This window comes from Ailuropoda melanoleuca, chromosome 19 (assembly GCF_002007445.2).
Source record: "Ailuropoda melanoleuca isolate Jingjing chromosome 19, ASM200744v2, whole genome shotgun sequence".
NCBI lineage: Eukaryota > Metazoa > Chordata > Mammalia > Carnivora > Ursidae > Ailuropoda > Ailuropoda melanoleuca.
This window is the reverse complement of record NC_048236.1, coordinates 30,979,893-31,001,679: the sequence shown is the minus strand read 5'-3', so window position 1 is coordinate 31,001,679 and position 21,787 is coordinate 30,979,893. Positions and strand designations below refer to the sequence as shown.

General features: G+C 38.4%; 1 protein-coding gene and 1 long non-coding RNA gene across 6 annotated transcripts in view; one reads left to right on the top strand and one right to left on the bottom strand.

The window, feature by feature from the left end:
- Positions 1-21,787, bottom strand: part of BCKDHB (branched chain keto acid dehydrogenase E1 subunit beta) — a 219,265-nt gene that overhangs the window by 89,857 nt on the left and 107,621 nt on the right. The window lies entirely within an intron of this gene.
- Positions 10,516-21,787, top strand: part of LOC117797152 — a 20,497-nt gene continuing 9,225 nt past the window's right edge. Inside the window, exons 1-2 of the long non-coding RNA XR_004622051.1 lie at positions 10,516-10,639; positions 11,348-11,429. This is a non-coding gene — a long non-coding RNA (uncharacterized LOC117797152). The remainder of the gene's footprint in view (positions 10,640-11,347; positions 11,430-21,787) is intronic.

Below are 21,787 nucleotides of genomic sequence, written 5' to 3'. Positions count from 1 at the left end.
TCCGTCTTCCAATGCTTTCCCTACACTGAGACTATCTGGGTATGTCGGGGCGAGTGAGGGTGGGAGTGGAGGAAGGACCACAGAATGGGAATGGCTCTAAGAATGACTATGAGTTTTGCGTTACATCTTGCACTTGACTGTGTTTTTACTCCCAAGTGCTAAAGAGAGCTTAATGTAAAGTAGCAATATTCCATGTTTGCTCACTACCAGCAGAAAAGGAGGGTCTAGAGCTAAACTGAGTTCAGTTACAGAGAAATAAAGTCACATTTCTGCACCCCCACAAATGTATACATTTTATCTTGCTGAACAGTTTATAGAGTTTTCACAGGTTAGAGAATCACAAATTATTATATCAAGATTATCTTAAAGTATGATTCCCACATGTTGGTCTTAAAATGTCTTCCTTTCTTTTACTTTAATAAGATAATACTCACCTCTCTTCTAAATTCATTAGAACTGAGAGTGGAAGGAAAGGGCAATGCCATACAGGTGCTGCTCATTCTTTTAACCTAGCCCTGAAGTCCATACTTTGTCTCATAGTACGGAGAACTCCACTTGGAAAAAATCATTTGCTATCCCAGTTATTCTAACGCTATTAGACTCAGTTCAACTCTGTAACTGATAGTACAAATGAAAGCAATATTGAAATTGAAAATGATCTCCATCACGCCTTTACCAAGTACCTACACAGTGACCAGATGCAGACGGGGACCCAGCAAGGAAGCTCAAAAAGCTACAAATGAATGTGTCCCAGTCTCTGGCTTCATCTCCTTTATGTTTCCTGGTCTTTTAGGGGAAATTATTTTTCCTCTCCTACAGAAAACCTTTCTTGAATTCTACTTTGGAAAACTATCCCCCTACGATTGTTATTTGTTCCAGCTCTGTGTCCCTGCAGCAACCTTTTGATAGACTTTTTTTTGGCATTATCAGAAAATACTAATACTGTTGTGTGGCTTATCTGTCTCTCCCAAGAAGACATTTTGAACATCTTTATATCCCCAAACTCTAATTCAGTTGACTTTCTGTGTCAAAGTGGGGAACACCGTTCTAAGTACTTTACATACATTAAAATTCAGTTCATCCTCCAAATCATAACAGAGGATAAGGACTACCATTATCATGTCCACTTCAGAGATGAGGAAACAGATGCTCAGAGAGGGAGAATAACAGAACTGAGGCTCAAACTCAGGGGGCCTAGCTCCAGAGTAGATACTCAAGAAAAGTTCGTTCAATTGGACTCAAGTTGGAAATCCAATCCTTTCTTTCAGATACTGCCTTTGGTCAGCACATTTTAAACCAATAGTCCATGAGAATGCAACTAAAGAAACACTGTATCTTTTGTTGAAATCATTTGTCTGTTATATTACAGACGTCTTTCTTCCACTGCCATACTCCTTCACTTTTTCCAAGATATCATTATTTTCTTGAGCCAAAAATCATAATAATATAATGACTTTTGTCAGCTTCCACAAGGCTAGCTTTCTGGTAGAGAAGGAACTAATTCTTTCCATGAGCTGTTAAAAGACATTATCTGTTACTATTATAGCAGACACACACATTCATGAAGTACAAACCACACAAACAAAACGCCTGTTACCCATTTTTCCCTCAGAACAAGGACACTTTTGTTCTCCATTTATATAACAACAACAAAACAAAAAGATTTATGACTAATACTTTCAATGGTAATTTTAACAGTGTTTTTTTTTTTATAATTACATTGGAATCTTTCAGAATTTGATTAATAAGCAACCCCTTTTAGAATCTCTGTGGGATAATACCTCAAAAGGGAGCTTCATTTGCTAACATGTTTTTGAAACCACTCACTGCCTAGCTAGGACTTCTACTATAACACACCCCTTTAATTGCACTATCTTACGGTTCAAGACACATACCTACACACACAGTAATCTCAAAACTCTGCCCTTCCCTCTCCACGTCTCTCCAGCCTTCGCTTCCATCTGTCATCAAACACCTCAGCCTTCCCCAAATATCAGTACTTAACATGTGCTTCCCAGTTACAGTTTCCTCAACATAAAATCCCAGTAGCTTCTGTTATTTTATAGACTCAAATTTATAGAAACAGTCATCAGGAAATAGCATATTTTTTCACACACGTTTTGAATATATTTAGAACATGTAACTTCTCACTGTCATAGTTACTTATATAGAAAAAGTAAGTTCTTCATTCATCCTTAAATTTATTAAAATAGGCAAATATAAATATATTCTTCATAATTCTAATGCCCCGTACTGACACTGAGACCCATTTGAAGTAAGATTTTTAAAAATATAGATCCTAGAGGACTTTTTGCACTAATCTTTAGCTGTTTTCAAACAATGGTTAATTTAACCTGTTTTATCCAGACCTGAGGTCAAAATGTTCTACCTACCCTCAATCCCTATATCGGATATGTACTCATTCAGCTCCTTATCACCTCATCAAGGAGCACAGTTTTTCATAGTCCACAGAGCTCCCCACTCCTTTCCCTTTCCCTGTTTGGGATACTCCTACCTTTGGAATTATACCCACTGACATTTCAGCTTTTATGCTGGTACTGAAGAGTAAAATGTAATAGTTTGCCTGGGAATGAGCTGACTTAGTATCATTCTCCTAATATCCCCGTACTTCTAGTTGGGTCTCAGCGCAAGGTCATGCTCCCTTTTACTTTGTTTCTTTGTAGCTAGATTTTGTCCTGTTGTCCAGTCTCTTAGTGACAGATCCTGTCCAGTTAGTCTATGACTGGGATGTGGCACTAGAGCTCCTACGTTCCATTCCTGAACCGTTTCTCCTTACCCCCGATCAAAGAACGGAACCCTTTTCCTGACAAAGGCATGCCAATCTCTACCATCTGCCAAAATGTCCTCTGCTCTGACCCCTATCTAACGCTCAGATCTACCTTTACCTCCGTTTGACTGGGGTATCTGGAAACCTACCCAAATGGCACACTCTATCTGTTCTCCTCCATTTATCATGAGATCCCATTACCATGGACTCTCAGATTCTGCAAGTCTACCATTACTATACGCTAGAAGTACAGCTGTTACTCAGCACCCCCTAGCATAGCTACCGGTCACACTCCTCTTCCATAATCCTTCCTTTGGAATAAGTAGCCAGGTTTTGTAGTCCCTGGTGATGAGTAAAGCATAACCAAATAATGTACTATCCAAACTGAAAAAGGGGGTATTATTAATTGTTCTGGGACAACAATTATGCTGGGCAAACTGGGAAGTGTAGTCATCCTACAAAGTACTAAATCAATGGTGAACACACACCAAAAGAAGCAAAAAGAAAAAACAGCCAATTTATGGCCTGGCCAGCAACCTGTGACCTGGGGGGCTGATTAAAAAGTTTGCAATTTCAAATAAGATGGACAGGAAAATTTCCAGTTGGTTGCAGGTGCTACAGTCAAAAGGCTGGATCAGAGCTGAAGAAGCCATGGTGATCAAGAAGCTGGTTATAGAGGAAAACAGAGAATCCAGTGAACATTAGCAAGAATCAAAACCCACCTGACAAAGAGGCCTAAGACCTAACTGGACCTCCAGTTCCTGTAACTGGACTTGCCCAGACTCCCATTGGATCCAAACAGTGCTATCCAGATTTCCACTGAGCTAGCGGGTAGAAATTCTAGTGCTCGCAGTCGAAGCTGGCCGACTAAAACGCAGTCCCCAAATCAATTTTCAGCTATCCCTCTTCAGCATGCACCCAACCTCATTTAACAGGATCATCATTTAATTATGATCATGTTTCCAAGTCTCTTTTCTTCAGCCACCCCTTCACTTTCCTAAGTCCCCAAGTTTTGGGGCCTGCTTCAGCTCTGAAACCAGGCTTTTTTCTCCATTCTCATTGAGGCTATTTTGGTTCAGTCCCTCAGTATGGTCTCCCCATTTTAGGGGACTCTGCCTCCCAAATTGCCCTTTCCATTACTAATCCACTCAATACCCATATAGCTCATTATTCAAATAATAATGTTCTTCTGGGCCAGTAATAGGAAAAGAAAATGTAATAGGAAAAAACAGATCTATTCATCAGAGCAATTATCTATCAGGTATCTAGGAATAAATCTAACTAAACAAGCAACAAGTTTATGGGGGGAATATACAAAAGATTATTCAAGAACACAGGAAGGCTTGAATAAATGGAGGGATAGAACATACTCATAGAAAGGAAGAATCAATATAGTCACGATGTTATATTTCCCAAATAATCTATAAATCAAATGCAATTCCTTACAAAATTCCAATAGGGCTGTGTGTGTGTGTGTGTGTGTGAGTGTGTGTGTGTGTGTGTGTGTAATTTGGCAACTTAGTTTTCAAATTCCTATAGAAAATACAAGAACTAAAAATAGCCAGGAAGAAGTGTAACTAAGAGCAAGTTGGGAAAACTTGTCCTACCAGACACCTAGATTTATCATAAAGCTATATTCTTAAAATAGTGAAGTATTAGTGGAAGACTCTGCAGTGATACAAAGAAACAAGAAAAAGCCCCTAAACAAACCCAAGCATATCTGAAAATCAGATACGGACAGAGATATACCACAAATCCTTTTGGACAAACTATTTAAAAAATGGTACGGAATCAAAAATAAAACATGCTTCCTACCTTGAGCCCCACTAAAAATATCAGATATGATTAGAGGTGAATCAAGACCTAAGTGTGAAAGATGAAACTTTAAAAGTATTCAAAGAAATACAGAAGAATATCTTTATCATCTCGTGATAAGGAAGGATTTCACTGAGACAGAAAAATCACAGACTATAAATAAGAAGACAAATAAACCTGACCACAACAGAATTTAAAATTGTTGCGCATCAAAAGTTACAATTAAAAAACTGAAAAGGCAAGCCTCAGACTGAGAAAAGATAACTAAACACATGTAGCTCATAAAGGCTTTTTTTTAATTTGGAAAAATATAAAGAACTGCACACATCAGTAAGAAATTGTTATTTTTCCCCAACAGAAAAATGGGGGAATTACAGAAGAGGAACCAGAATGTCCAACACACTGAGAAAAGATGTTCAATCTTATTAGTAGTTACAGAAATGCAGATGTGAACCCAACAGGATAACATTTCACACAATCGGATTCACCACAAGACATCTGACATGCTGTTGGTGAGTGTGTAAATGGTAGGTACTAACACATTGCACAACAATTAGAAAATATCTATTAAAGTTAAAAATACAAAGACCAAGACATCTCACTTTCAGATATTTATGAGGGAAATAGTGCATATATGCACAAGAAAACATAAACAAAAATGTATAATACAGAAGACTGGAAAACAACTTAAATATCCATTAATGAGCACACAGATAAAGCAATTCCGAGATATTCATAAATGGAACTTTAGCATAATAAATCAGAAAAGATATATGCATGTATGTACACAAATTACTGAAAACACTGCTCTTACTGGACCATTCTCATCACGCTTTTATTTATCCCATCTCTTTAAAAAACAGAAAACAACATTCTCTTGAGCCTCCTGCCACCATCTATACCATCTCCTTTGCTTTCACTTTGCCAAAACCTCCTTGATGACTTTCTACATCAGCAATTTTCAATTCCTCTCCTTTTATTTCTCTTTAACACACCCCAGTCAGGCTCTTTCCCTAACATTTCACTAAAATTTGTTCCAATAAATTCACCAATGACCTCTGTGTTGATAAATCAATTGCTTAGCTCTGAGTACTCATCTTAGAGATCCTACCAGCATCATTTGGCACAGCTGACCACCCCTCCTCCTCAACCCTAGGATTTCACACTACCTTATGCATCCCACCTCACTGACCACTCCCCAGTCCCCTCTGTTGATGCCTTCCTTTCTCACTGATCTCTAAAGGTTGGAGTGTCCCAAGGTTGCCTTGTTAGATCTATTCTCTATCTATATGCATTCCTTTAGTGATCTTATCTAGTCTCATGGATTATGTCCTGTACATACTGATGACTTTCAAATGCATATTCCCAGCTTAGACCTCTTCCCCAAATTTCAGATGCATATGAGATACAGGAAATACAACAGAGTCAAATTCTGTTCCCAAGTTTGCCTCCACAAAGTGTATTCCTGCAGTCATCCCATTTCGGTCAGAGGCAACTCCACCCTTCCAATAGCAGTGGTCAAAAAATTGAGTCATCCTTGACTTCTCTTTCCCCTTCCCTACACACCCAGTTGCTCAGTAAATCCCACTGTCTCTTCCTAAAAAAAAAAAAAAAAAAAAACNAAAACCAAATGCAGAATCTGACCGTTTCTCCCACCACCTCTACTATTACCCACTTTGGTCCAAGCCACCATCATTTCTCTTCCAAATTTCGACAATAGTCTCCTAATTGGTCTCCCTGACTCTAATCAGCGTAATCCCACACAGCAAACTGATCAAGACTTATGCGATATAATACATTATTTCACTCTTCAATAGCATGCATTTCAGTCAGAGTAGAAGCCAAAGTACTATCACTCCATTCTCCAAATTCTCCCACCTCCCCTGTGTCTACACTTGCTGTTACTATCAATGCTTCAGCCACACAAACTTCCTTGTTGTTTCCTAAGTATATAAGACATACTTCTGCCGTATGGCCCTTGTACTGACTTCCCCCTCTGCCTAGAACATTCTTCTCCCACGGAAGACTGCAGGANTCCCCTCTGCCTAGAACATTCTTCTCCCAGGAAGACTGCAGGAGCAATTCCCTCACCTACTTCGAACTACCTGTAAACAACCTTTTGTTGTTTACATCAGGAGAAATTGTTTGAGTCCCCTCCATCAATTGGAACAAATGGCTATCAAAAAAGCAAGGAGTGAAATAGCAGGAAGAATGGGGGAATGGAAAGGGAGCAAGGAAATCGTTGTAGATAAACCATTTCATATCTAATTGAAATGTGTTACAAAACTTAAATGTATTTTTTAAAGTGGTATTTTGGCTGGCATGATTCCATAAAACCAAACTCCTTATCTTTCTGTCCTTCTTTCTGTCTTTCTAGAAAGGGTTGTTGAGGAGATTATTTTTAAATTATTTAAATTATGTAAATTAAATTACAGTGAATTATTGACCACCTTTGAGAATGAAAAATTTGTTCCTCTGTGATGAATATACACTCTCGGATCTTGATGTCAGTGTGTACCTCAAAGTGCCACTCTGGAGACTGTGCCAAAGAAAAAGCCATCGTCTTTTACATTAGGTCACAAAGAGTCTAGACCAGTGCTGTTCAGCAGAGCTTGCTGCAGTGACAGGCATACGCTGCACTGGCACTGTCCAGTATTGTAGCCGCAGGTCCATGTGACTGCCACGCTTGAAATGTGACAAGTGTGACTGAGGAACTGAATTTTAATTTAAAATGAAATCATCGCATGTGCTAGTGGCATTTACTGGGCAGGATGGGTCTGGATATTCAGGTGGCGGGAGTGACTGAATGCTTAGCAATAGGATGGTTACATTTTCAAATCAATTGCTTCCTTTAGTATTTTCTTTTTCTCTCCTCTTTAAATTTTTTTCAGCTTTATTGATAATTGACATATAAGACTGTGTAAGTTTAAGGTGCACATGATAATTTGACACACGTATATACTGTGAAATGCTTACCACAGGAAGATTAAGTAACACCTCATCACCTCACATAATTACTTTTCTTTTTCCGTGGTGAGAGTACTTTAGATCTATTCTCCTAGCAATTCTGAAGTATATAGTACGGTATTAACCAGAGCTACTACGCTCTACAAGAGATCCCCACAGCGTATTCATCCTGTAACTGGAAGCTTGCACCCTTTGACTAATATCTCCCCACTTCCCCAACCTCCCAGTCCCTGGCAACAACCATTCTATCCTCTGTTTCTAAGAGTTTGGCTTTTTTAGATTCCACGTATTCAAGTGAGATCAGGATTTGTTTTTCTCTTCTGACTCATTTCATGTAGCACAATGCCCTCAGGCCCATCCCTGTTGCTGAATGGCAGGATTTCCTGCTTTCTCATGGCTGAATAATATTCCTGTGTGTGCACATGGGTTTCTTTATTCATCTGTGGATGGACACTTAGGTTGTTTTTATGTCTTATCTATTGTAAATAATGCTGCAATGAACAGGGGACTGCAGATATCACTTCAAAATAGTGATTTTATTTCCTTTGGTTGTGTGACTGCTGGATTATACAGTAGCTCTGTCTTCACTATTTTGAGGACTCTCTACACTGTTTTCGAGAGTGGCTGCACTGTTTTGCATTCCCACCAACAGGGCTCCAAGGATTCCCTTTAATCCATCCTTGCCAGCACTTGTTATCTCTTATGCTTTAGGTAATAGCCATTCTAACAAGTGTGAGGTGCCGTCTCATTGTGGTTTTGATTTGCATTTCCTAATGATTAGTGATATTGACCATCTTTTCGTGTACCTGTTGGCCGTTTGTATGTCATCTTTGGACAAATATTTATTCAGTTCCTCTGACCATTTCTTAATTGGGTTGGTTTTTTTCTACTAGTTGTGTGAGTTCCTGAGAACCATGACTTAACAATTACCTTGACTTTCAATTTCTGATCTGGGCTAGGAAGCGAAAGTTTGTGCAGTAGTTAAGTGTACAGGTTCTGGATTCTGAAAGCCCTGAATTGAAGTTCTGGCCCTGCCATCTTAATAGCTAATATAAACATGGGCAAGTTAACCTTAACCCCTCACCTATAAAATAGGAAAAGACAATACTACCTACCCTCGAGGGCTACTTGAAGAGTAAATAAAGTAACAAATATAAGGTGCTTAACAAAATGCTTGCTACATAATAAACGGTAAGGAAGCATGAGCACTCTTATCACCAATTGTATCGAATGATTTTCCATGAGCTTGATATTATGAATAAGTCTCTGATGTCATTTTCTACAGACACTGGGATGAATGAGCCTATGTTTCACTAAAAATCACTGACATAGAACTTTTCTAGGTAGTGAGGCATACAATAAGAATAAAGTAACAAAGCAAAATCGCTTCTGCGCTAAGTTGTTAGAATCACTGAATTGCAAGGAACTTCGTATCTGGTCACCTAGTTCAGTTCTTAGATCGGCCAAATGCTTGATTATCCTCAGTGACGTCCTTTGCTTCCAGCGTATTCTAAGCAGTCTGGTAAGAAAAAGCTCGTTATTTTCTAAGGCAGCCCAACCATGCAGAAAGTTCCTCCTTACGTGGAGAGAAAACCTGTTGTTCTAAAGCATCAACAACCAAGGGGCCCTGTACTTATCTGCCCAAACTATAAAGAACAAAGCCAAACTCTCTGCCAATTACTACCTTCATATATATATGAAAACCACTTCCAATACCTTTATAAAATGTTCTCAAGATGAAATACCTACATTCTCTTCAATAACATGACTTAAATTTCCTTAGTCTTCTGTTGGCTCTCTTCCAAACTCATTCCAGTTCATCTAAATTCCTCATAAGCTGAATCAATATAAAAAATAATAATTATTTTACTTTATGTTAAAAAAAGCTGACCTTAGAAAAAGATTTTTCTGAAAAAATGTTATATGTTTTTAAAGAAGTGATACTGAGGCCCATTATGAAATATTAGACAGAGAACATGTCTTTCAATCTGTTCCTTGATATAGACTCACATGCATGAATTATCTACAGATAAATGAGGCAGCACAGATTGGTTAAGAGCCCAGACTCTGGAGCAGGACTGCGGCTGTTTGCATGTGACTTGGCTCCAATCATTTAACCTATCCATACCTCAGTATTTTCACCATAGCTACCTCATGCTGACGTGGTAAGGAATAAATTAGTTAATACATGTAAAATGCTTGAAACAGGCACACAGTGAGGGCTTTCGCTTTTTTTCCATATAAATAATAGAAAGCCTTGGGCTATGTATGGAAATATGTCAGACCATGAGACCCAAAATTACATCTATAGTCATAGACAAAATGTTCATTTTTCCAGCTAAACTGAGACCTGTAGTTTGAGTTAAATTTAAGTGAATACATATAGATATTCTGAACACAGAAATGTTGGGCTTTGATTTTAGAATTCAAATCAGTTCAATACAAACTGATCACCTAAAAGTCTGTCACCTGTTAGAGCACAAAACTGTGTAAGACAGCCTTTCTTTCAAACAGTCCATGGCGAGGCTGGGAATAGGATGGAAACAAATTACCATAAATGTGGGTAATGCATTCACTGTATGGATAAAGTGCTCTGGGAACACAGCAACACCACATTGAAGATATAAGGCAATAACTCATAGCCTACTGTTTTATTAAAAAACAACAGAACATCGAAATAACTAGAGAAGAAATGTTTTGAATAATATTTTGAATAAACTAGTCTTAAAAAAAATCAGTTTTACATTTCCCTCCACACTTGAAGGGCCACAAAACCAGCCCTTTCACATACAGCACAGGTTAACTGCCAGGCTGAACAGCAGAGCCCCATCTTACTGGCAACGGGCCACTGATACCCAGGTTCCACAGCTAAACAGAGCCATTTCCATCTGCATGGCATGACTGACCAGCACCACAGAAGCACCTATTCCCAACGGTTTCAGACTATTACCTTGTTGCCATTTTACACTGTAAAAAGCTCAAAGATGACACAGTGAGACTGTCCAACAAGCAGGATGTGACTCTAAGTTATCCTATCCACTACTCTGCCATCAACTGCAAAGAGAACTGGTAAGGCCTAATTTTATTCCATATAATTCTTTCCATAGAACCTACCAAACTGCAGGATGCCTGGGTGGCTCAGTGGTTAAGCGTCTGCCTTCAGCTCAGGTCATGATCCCCAGGTCCTGGGATCGAGTCCCACATTGGGCTCCTTGCTCAGCAGGGAGCCTGCTTCTCCCTCTGCCTGCTGCTCCCCCTGCTTGTGCTCTCTTTCTCTGACAAATAAAGAAAGAAAATCTTGAAAAAAAAAAAAAAAAGAACCTTCCAACTGCCATAGGCCTTTGGTCAAAATTAATGTGGCAATCAAATGGAAAGAAATATACCTTAAAAAAAAAAATCAAGAACATTGGCTTTGGTATCAGATTAACCTAGGTTTAAATCCCAGCTCAGACGCTAATGCAAAAATAATCTCTTCTACTTTACAGAAAAAATATTCTAGGAATTGGCCTTTTATTTTCAGTGATTAACCTTAGGTTATTCAACTTGTCCAAGTATCTGTTTCCTCAGAAGTAAAATGGAAATGGAAACAGCAACTACCCCTTAAGATTGCAAGTATTAAAAGGGAACAAATGTAATGGGCTCCGCCAACGTCTGACACTGGAAGTATGAACTGTCGCTGCTGCTGTTGCTGGAATCGGCTCTGAAAACAAAACAAAATGTAAACAAAAGATATCATCTACTATCAAGTTACTAACCTACTCAAAACCTTTACCCCAGCTCTGAATTTGCATACGGAGATAAACTCCCACCTCTCCTGCCGAGACACAGGATTCTATCTCTGACCACAGTCAAGAAGAAGGTAAGCTCCCAACCACCGGCACCCACTTAAACAGCCAAATGTATTTTTAAAAACTATTTTCTTGGTTCCTTCGGGGAATAATTAAAACACACAAGATCATTGTGACTAGACACTCTGTCCTCTATACAACTGCTGTTATTTCTGTTCCGTTTGACTTCCTGAAGTTTAGAATTTCAGGAAATGAAAGCTCTAAGTCCTGTAGAGGCCTGGGAAGACAACCTGCTGTACATTCAGAGTATCAGGCAGGAGGCGGTCTGACAAACCGGAGCCAGCAGAACTCTATTTCACCCAACACCTGACAAGCAAAGTAGATAAAATGAAGAAATTAAGAACTACAAACAGATATGACATTTACCTAAAGAAATTCTAAATCACCCCTCTGAACTAAGAAAGCCTAATTAAGATAAATAAGGTTCACAATAATAAGCACTTTGTTCTGAAAGTAACTGGCAACTACCAATCCAAAGAGAAATAATCTGAAATAATCCAGAGTCAGGTAAGAATAATGGTCTCCTCCAAAATACAAAAGAGTGTAAGTGTCTAGATAAAGCTCACTAATTGTGATTCCCAGTTGGGAATGACACCAAGTGGGTTTAACTGTATAATTACAAAATACCATTTTGTAGAAATCACACTAAAGTGATTTGAGAAAAGCCATTACCCTGTATACAACTAAATTGCTAAACATTATGAGCCATCTTAAGAAACAAATTAAAGTAGAAATCAGAACCTTTGAAAATAAAATGGAATCAAATTTTCATTTGTTACTGGAGTTAAGACATCTGAAGCCCACTATGCCAATGAGGTAACAGCAAAGGTTATACCAAAATGGAAATGAGGATTAAATCCAAGAAAGTACTTGGTACTTAATATAATACATATATTAAGCTATTATCATCAGGTATCTTAGGTGGGGGGGTGGGTGATGAGGCTAGGGGAAGAATTTTAAAAAGACAGTAGCAAATAATTAAATGAAAATTTAAAATATTAAATTCTACTTGTTATATTGTTACATATTACCGTGCAAAATACCTATTCACAAGATGATATGAACAAATGATATGACTTGATTAAGAAATGGACTTCTGGCAATTTTGTCTTGGCTTTGTGTTGTGTTTTTTAACGTGCTTGCCATAAAGCAAGGGAGAGAATATGTTTATTTTTATGTATAGTAGACACACACACATATGCATATACATGTTAGAGAAAATATAAATGTGTACATGTAGCATTGGAAAAAATGGATTCTATTTTTTATAGGAGCCCCATAGTAAGCTCTCTGATGAAGACAGTTTGGGAAAGTCCCAATAAACAAACATCTAGATTGATAAAACAGATCTACTGCAGAATCACAACTAGTTTATTAGTTGTAAGGAATGCCTGCTTTTCTCTGTTGACAGTGCAATAAAACTAGTTAGTCACGATTATGGTGTGAAATCTCTGTGGTTAATGTAAGGGTATAAATCACCTTTGTGCATTAATAGTGTTAACTGCGTGGTAACTATCAATAGAAATATATGCTTTTGAAATACAGCAATAGTTATTCTAGTTATATTTATTTATAGTTAACTGTCCTGTTGTTTTGCATATTATGGGTAAGCAATCTGCTGGGTACTAGAAAATATTTTGTTATTTTATTTTTCTTTCTGAGGTATGGATTCCATAAAAAAGTGTCACTCATTTGCAATTATATCGAAATTTTAGTTGAACTAAATTGTCTACTTCGTATTACTCTGAAAGTTTTAAGATTCCTTAAGGGACCTTGAAAATAGCTCTACAGTATTGTCCCCATAATAAATTTACATTTCCATGATATTTTGCCTATTTTGATTAATGACTCTTTCTCCCATTAACTAGTCTGTGATCTCTGTGAAGGTAGGAACCATGTTTGTTCTGTTTACCACTTTAGCCACAACAGGTGCCTAGAATACAGTGGATCCACAATATTTATTTGTTGACTAGACAAATGAGTGATTCATTGTATATTCAAACTGTAATATCTTAGAAAATTACAAAGTTAAAAAAGAGCAAGGAATGTTCACATACAATATCATCTCCTACTTCTCCAGAATTCTGTTATAAAGAACACAATTCTAGAAAGAAAAAAATGCCTATTTTCTAGCCAAAAGATATTTTAGTATGTCCATACTTCTAAAGCTCACTAACATTGTTCTTACAAAAGCCCTCTCCTTTCAAATTACAGAATCTCAATTTGTACACGATACCAACTCCAGCTCTCTCTTTCCTACTTAGAAGAAGAGATTTTAAAAAGGGAGAAAAAAATAGTAAGAATTGACAGCAGAAGGAAGTGACAGGTGTCAGCCTGACAGCAAAGGAGAAGCAACAGACCAGCGTAAAATGCACTTCACCCACACTTCACTGAATTTTGCACTTTGGCATTTAGAGCACTGGGCAGAAATCATATGGTATTACTACTCGCTGCAGACATTCAGGATGCTTTGTTTTAATAAAACTGTGGGATTCCCCTGGTCTGCACCAGTATTAAATTGGCTGCCAGGCACCTTGGGGTTGGGGGGGACAGGGGGACATTGGTGGCATTTTTTATACAAGACCAAAGATACTATCCATGAAAAAAAGAATTGATAAGCTGGACTTCATTAAAATTAAAAACTTCTGCTCTGCAAAAGGCAGCATATCAAGAAAATGAGAAAACAAGCCACAGACTTGGAGAAAATAATTGCTAAAGATATGTCTGATAAAAAACTGTTATCCAGGGGCGCCTGGGTGGCACAGCGGTTAAGCGTCTGCCTTCAGCTCAGGGCGTGATCCCAGCGTTATGGGATCGAGCCCCACATCAGGCTCCTCTGCTATGAGCCTGTTTCTTCCTCTCCCACTCCCCCTGCTTGTGTTCCCTCTCTCGCTGGCTGTCTCTATCTCTGTCGCATAAATAAATAAAATCTTTAAAAAAAAAAAAAAAAACTGTTATCCAAAATATACAAAGAACTCTTAAAACACAAAATCCAATTTAAAAATGTCAAAAATCTTAACAGACACCTCATAAAAAAGATATATAAATGGAAAATAAGCATTTGAATAGATACTCCACATCATATGTCATCAGGGATACGCAAATTAAAACAATGAGATACCACTACGCACCTGTTAAAATAGCCAACATCCAGAACACCAATGACACTGAATTCTGGTGAGGGTGTGGAGCAACAGGAACTCTCGTTCATTGCAGGTGGTAGTGTAAAATGGTACAACCACTTTGGAAGACAGTTGGGCAGTTTCTTATAAAACTAAACCCATTCTTAGCACATGATCCAGCATTTATGCTCCTTAGAATTTAGTAGGGTCGCCTGGGTGGGGTTATCAGTTGAGTGTCTGACTCGGTTTCAGCTCGAGTCATGGTCTCAGGGTTGTGGGATCAAGCCCTCAGTTGGGCTCCCTGCTCAGTGTGAAATCTGCTTGTGATTCTCTCTCCCTCTTCCTCTCCCCCTCCCACTCTCTATCGCAAATAAATAAATAAATCTTTAAAAATAAAAAAATAATTTACTAAAGGAGCTGAAAACTTATGTCCACACAAAAACTTCTGCACACAAATGTTTAAAACAACTTCAGTCATTATTGCCAAAACTTGGAAGCAACCAATATGTCCTTGAGTACATCAATGGATAAACTGTGGTACATCCAGACAATGGAATATTATTTGACACTAAAAAGAAATGAGTTATCAAGCCATGAAAAGTCACTGAAGAACTGTAAATGCACATTACTAAGTGAAAGAAGCCAATCTGAAAAGGCTACATATGACTTCAACTATAGAACATTCTGGGAAAAGAAAAATCATGGAGACAGTAAAATGTCCAGTGGTTACCAGTAGCTGTGGGAGTGCAAAGGAGGGATGAAGAAGCTGAGTAGAGGATTTTTAAGGCAGTGAAACTACTCTATATGATACTTCAATAATTGCTATATGTTATCATATATCTGTCTAAACCTATAGAATGTACAACACCAAGAGTGAATCCAAAGGCAAACTATGAACTTTGGGTGACTGTGATACACCAATGTAGGTTTACCCTGGATTTGAAAAATAATAAGAGGTACAAACTTCCAAAATAATAATAATAATAATAATAATGATGATGATGATAAGGAACCATTCTAATGAGGGATGTTGACAATAGGGGAAGCTGTACATGCATGGAGGCAGGAAACTCCACAGTAAAGATAAATAATTTATTCCATTATTCCTTATTCAGTTTCTTTCCAGTTATTCTCAACTAAAAACTGAAATACCCTTTTAATAGCAATCCTTGTCTACTCATGCTTTTATTTCTACAGGGCAATAAACTGCTATTTGTTGAGCACATAAATGTGCTGAGCATTTTAATACCTTATTTGTATTACCTGATGTAATCTTTCCATATACTATGAGGTGGGTACGACTCTGAGGTGGGTACAATACTATGAAAAAGGTACTCTAAGTATCCCGTTTGACAGAAGAATACAGTTTCTAATGATGCTGACCTTTTCCTATAGCCGCTGGACATTTGGTTTCTCTTCACAAGAACAGACCTCTTTGTCCTCTTTTAACTGGGTCAACTGAAGAGGCACTTTATGTGTTATGGATATTAGCCCTTTTTCTTCCTATATATTACAAATATTTTTTACAGATTGTCATTTTCATTTGTTTATAGATTATAAGTTATCAAATTTTGTAACTTTGCTGTAAACAAAATTTCACTCATATATATATATAATCAAACATTTTTCTCCTTTTCTTTATAGTTTTCTGTATTTCTCCTTTTCTTTATAGTTTCTGTATTTTCTGTCTTGCTGTCTTGTTTAAAAATATATCCTCCAATCCTAGATTATACAATATTCTTTTAAATTTTCTTCTATTATTTTCTTGTTTAGTTTCCGTATTTAAATATTCACCAAGAGCTTATTTTTATGTGTTAAGTAGGAATTTGATGTTATTTTTGCAGATTAATACAAACGTTGTCAGCACCATTTATTGAATAAACCCTCTTTTGCAAGTGACTTGAAATATCACTTTTGTTGCATATTATACTACCAGTTTCTGAGCACGATTTTGTTCTAAAATATATATCACGAATCAGCAAACTGCAATTCAAAAAATAAATCAAATCACACCCATATAGCTGCTTTTACCCTAAAAAGCATAATTGAGTAGTCAAGGGAGAAGCAATTTGGCCCACAAAGTTGAAAATATTTACTATCTGGCCTTTTACCAAAAAAGTTTGCTAATCCCTAACCTGTATGTTAACTGTTAGCCATAGATTGTTAACATAGCTTTACAGTTAGTTTTAATTTCAGCTAATAAAAAAAAAAAAAAACCCTTCACGGTTCTTTTTGGCTATTTGGGGGCATTTATTCTTCCTTGTAAAGTTGCAAATATTTCTGGACAGTTACAAAAAAGACTAAAAAAACTCCATTAGGACTGAAATTGGGGTTGTATTAGAGAGTTTATGCTATATTGCTGTACCATCTAAGAACAGTCTCTTTGACTCTGGTTTTAATGCCTTCCATAAGATTTTATTATTTTCTGTATAAATCTACTTTCTTCCTTGTATAATGTATTCTTAAGTATTTTATAGTTTGTTTTTATTATAAATAGGACCTTTTGACCATTTTCAATTTCTGGCTATTTATCAATAGAATAGGGGAAAAAATTCCATTTTAAATATTTATTGTATTTTAAGCTTCCTTCCTCAATTCTTGTATTCTCAATTTTTTAAAGTCTCGCAGGCTTCATAAGTGTATGAACATGCCCTAGAAAGTTCAAATAGTTTTATTTTCTCTTTTCTCTGTAACAATTTAATGTTCTAGTCTTGTATCATTATTTAGATCCTCCAGAGCTGTGTTGATTAATAATGGAAAGAGCAGGCATTCCTGTTTTGTTTCTGATCTGGCTACTAGTTACATCTACAACCTTATCTCCTATAACCACACCAGCCTCATTGCTGTGCTCCTTCAAAGGACAAGCTCTTAGTTTCATTGATTTGTTCTACTGAGTTTGCTTCTATATCATTAATTTCTGCTCTAATCTTTATTATTTCCCTTCTTCTGCTGGCTTTAGGCTTTATTTGGTGATCCTTTTCTAGCTCCTTGAGGTGTAAGGTTAGGTCATGTATCTGACACTTTTCTTGTTTTTTGAGCTAGGCCTGTCTTGCTATATACCTCCTCTTAGGACTGCCTTTGCTACATCCCAAAGATTTTGGACTGTTGTGTTTTCATTTTCATTTGCTTCCATGTATTTTTTAGTTTTTCTTTAATTTCCTGGTTGACGCACTCATTCTTTAGTAGGAAGTTCTTTAACCTCCATGTATTTGTGGTCTTCCCAAATTTTTTCTTGTGGTTGACTTTGTTTCATAGCGTTGTGGTCTGAAAATATGCATGGTGTGAGCTCAATCTCTTTGTACTTGTTGAGGCCTGATTTGTGGCCCAATGTGTGATCTATTCTGGAGAATGTCCCATGCGCACTCAAAAAGAATGTGTATTCTGCTGCTTCAGGTTGAAATGTTCTGAATGTATCTGTTAAGTCCACCTGGTCCAGTGTGTCATTCAAAGCCATTGTTTTCTTATTTTCTGTTTAGATGATCTCATCCATTGCTGTTAAGTCAGGGGCATTAAAGTCCCCTATTATTATTGTATTAGTATCAGTGAATTTCTTTATGTTTGTATTGATTCATATATTTGGGTGCTCCCAACTTGGGGGCATATTTACAATTGTTAGATCTTGTTGGATGGATCCCTTAATTTTGATATAGTGCCCTTTTTCATCTCTTATTACAGTCTTTGGTTTAAAATCTAGTTTGTCTGATATAAGTATGGCTACTCTGGCTTTCTTTTGATGTCCATTAGCCATGATAGATGGTTCTCCATCCCTGCACTTTCAATCTGGAGGTGTCTTTAGGTCTAAAATGAGTCTCTTGCAAGCAGCATGTAGATGGGTATTGTTTTTTTAATGCATTCTGATACCTTATATCTTTTGATTGAAGCATTTAGTCCACTTACATTCAAAGTAATTATTGATAGATATGAATTTAGTGCCATTGTATTACCTATAAGGTTGCTGTTTCCGGAAATTTTCTCTATTCCTTTCTAGTCTTTGTTGCTATTGGTCTTTCTTTCCCATTCAAAGGGTCACCTTTAATATTTCTTACAGGGCTGGTTTAATGGTCATGAACTCCTTTAGTTTTTGTCTGAGAAACTCTTTCTCTCCTATTCTGAATGACAGCCTTGCTGGATAAAGTAACCTTGGCTGCATATTTTTCCCCATCAGCACGTTGAATATATCATGCCACTCTCTTCTGGCCTGCCAGGTTTCTGTAGATAGATCAGCTGCAAACCTGATTTGTCTTCCCTTGTAGGTTAGGGATTTCTTTTCCCTTGCTGCTTTCAGGGTTCTTTTCTTATCCCTATATTTTGCAAATTGTACTACAATATGTCTTGGTGTTGGCTGGCTTTTGTTTAATTTGATGGGAGTTCTCTGTGCTTCCTGGATTTGGATAACTGTTTCCTTCCCCAGATTAGGGAAGTTTTCAACTATAATTTGCTCAAATCAACCTTCTGCTCCTTTTCCCCTCTCTTCTTCTGGGACTCCCATGTTATGAATGTTATTATGCTTTAAGGAGTCCCTGAGTTCCCTAAGTCTGCATTTGTGATCCAATACTTTTCTCTCCTCTTCTTTTCAGCTTCATTATTTTCCATAATTTTATCTTCTATATCACTGATTTGTGCCTCTGCTTTGTCCATCCTCGTTGTCATTGCATTCGGTCAGCTTTGCATCTCAGTTATAGCATTTTTTTATTTCAACCTGACTAGTTTTTAGTTCTTTTATCTCTGCAGTAAGGGATTCTCTGGTGTCTTCTATGCTTTTCTCAACCCTAGTTTGTATCCTTATGATTGTTGTTTTAAATTCCGGTTCACACATCTTACTTACATCTGTTTTGTTAAATCCCTGGTCATTACCTCTTCCTGTTCTTTCTTTTGTGGTACAGTCCTCTGTCTTGTCGTTTTGTCTAGGTCATTGTTTTTGTGTGTATTAGGAAAGCCTGTTATATTCTTGTTCCTGAGTGATGGCTCTATTAAGAAGAGGTCCTATACTGTCCTGAGCCCGGTGCTTCAGGAGGTGTTGCAGAGTGTGCACTCTGCTGCTGTGGGTTGTTTTTTGTTTTGTTGTTGTTGTTGTTGTTTTGAGTATGCTCCATGCCCAGCATGGAGCCCGGCATGGGGCTTGAACTCACAAACCTGAGATCAAGACCTAAGCTGAAACCATGAGTTTGACACTTAACCAACTAAGCCACCCAGGTGTCCCTCTGCTGTTGTGTTTTGGCTGCTCTTTTCCTCAGGTCAGTCCTCTGCAGAGTTTCTCCTTGCCTGCAGTGGAGAATGTTTGGATCTTACCCACTGTGTGGCAAGTTTTTAACTAGATATGTTCTGGTCTGCTTGTTAAAAGAGGCTAGATCCTATTCCCTCTAGAGCTGAAGCTTTGCAGCACTCTATGATCAACAGACTTGGTATGTGTGAAGGGTTGTTCTGAGGGAGGGGCACTGGTTCTCAGGTGGACTTGCCTAGAAAAAATGCACCTGCAGAGTGTGGGGTGCGGGGCTTGGTGTAAGTGGCTCCAGCCTCCACCGGGGGGGTGCTGTGTCGCTCACTGAAGTCATAGAGTGCTGATGGGCAGTGGGGAAATGGTGTTGTCCTGCTCTCATCCCCGGAGTGCGGAGTTCATACCTGTCACTCGTCAGGAAGCCCTCACAGAAGAGTGAACAATCTCCCCTCTTGTGAACCCAGCTTCCCTCAGATCCCTGCCTTCACCATGTCTGTGTCTGAGCTGTCTGCCTGCCAGGCAGCAGAGTACTCCTGTGTTTTATCTCAGGCATGCAGCTGGGTTTCAAAATTCCAAATTATAGGAACCCGGCACTGCATGGACTGCACTGATCCTCTGTGGTAAGGTCTTGCCACACTGCGGCTAGTGCCGGTTTGTCCCTGTAAAGCAACTGCAGAATCGTGCAGGGACTTGTGCAGGGGCTCAGAGTTTATGGTAAAGTGCAACAAAAAGCTGGCATCAAGGTCTGCTGTCCTCAGGTGTCTCTGTTCCTATACTAATGAACAGGGCAGCATGCTGGTGCCTACCAGCTCTTTTGTCCCCGAAGAGACCATGCCACCTCTCCCAAATGCACTCCAAGAAGGGGAACTTCCTCTCCCAGTGCAACCCAGGGGATCCTCAGACTGCATCATCCACTCCTGGGCCTCTGCCCTCTCTCCCCACAGGGGCACTGCTATGGCTGCCAGGCTCCACCCAGTGCTGGCGTGGTCTTCGACAACTTAAGACTTTCAGCTCCCCTGCTTATAAAAACTTGTGATAGTCAGCCACTCCAGTTTGCCCAGTCAGTGGTTTGGGGGAAGTGTTTCTCTTATGTAATCCCCAGCCCATCCCCTTTCTGTTTCTCTCTTTCTCTCCTCTCTCTGAGATCAAGGCTCCCTCCCCTCTGAAGCACTCACAATTCCTTTCTTCCCCAAATCACATCTCCATACCTCCTACCTTCTACGGTGTGGCTTCTTTTCTCCCTGTAGTTCTGCAGTTTGCTCTCTCAGCATTCAGATTGATTTCTTCAGTGTTTGGAATGATTTGATAATTATCTAGCTGTGTCTGAGGGATGAAGCAAACCTACGGTTCCCTTACTGCTCTGCCATCTTAACTCCTCAAATCTCTATGAAGCTTCTTTCTTAAGTCATGTATCTGCTCAAAAGGCATCACCTGAGAGTGGTCATCCCTGACCAGCTATGTAGCTCACTTCCTTCCACCTCACTATTCCTTCAAACTTCATCATTCTTCACAAAACTTATCATGACCTGACCTAAACATATATTTGTTTACTGACTGTCTCCCCCAATAGAATCTAAGCTCCAAGAGGGGGAAAAATCATCTCTTCTGTTTAGTATGTCCTCCATTTTTAAAAAACCTAGAAAATGCTTGCAGTTGCTTGATGACTATTTGTCCAAGGAATAAACTGAATGAATAATTTTAATGAGAATGCCTTTAGCATATCCTAGTTTGGCAGGATATCTTCTACGGTATTTTGGTGAAGAGTCCTTGTTCTTGTGGTACTGCGCAGGCACCAGGCTTCCCTGAGAAGTTCCCAGGCAGCTTTAAGGTTTAGGTTCTCACACAAATCTCTCCACTACTACTTTTTTCCTTTCCATCCTGCTGAGTAAACAATGTTCTGAAGCCTTCTGAGAGCCAAGGCTGGTCACAATCTGAGTCAGAAGTACACTTTGAATCTCTGCACACATGCTTGCTCTGGCTTGGGTCTGATTTGAACAGCAGTGAAGACACCAAAGCTTGGCTATGACAGATA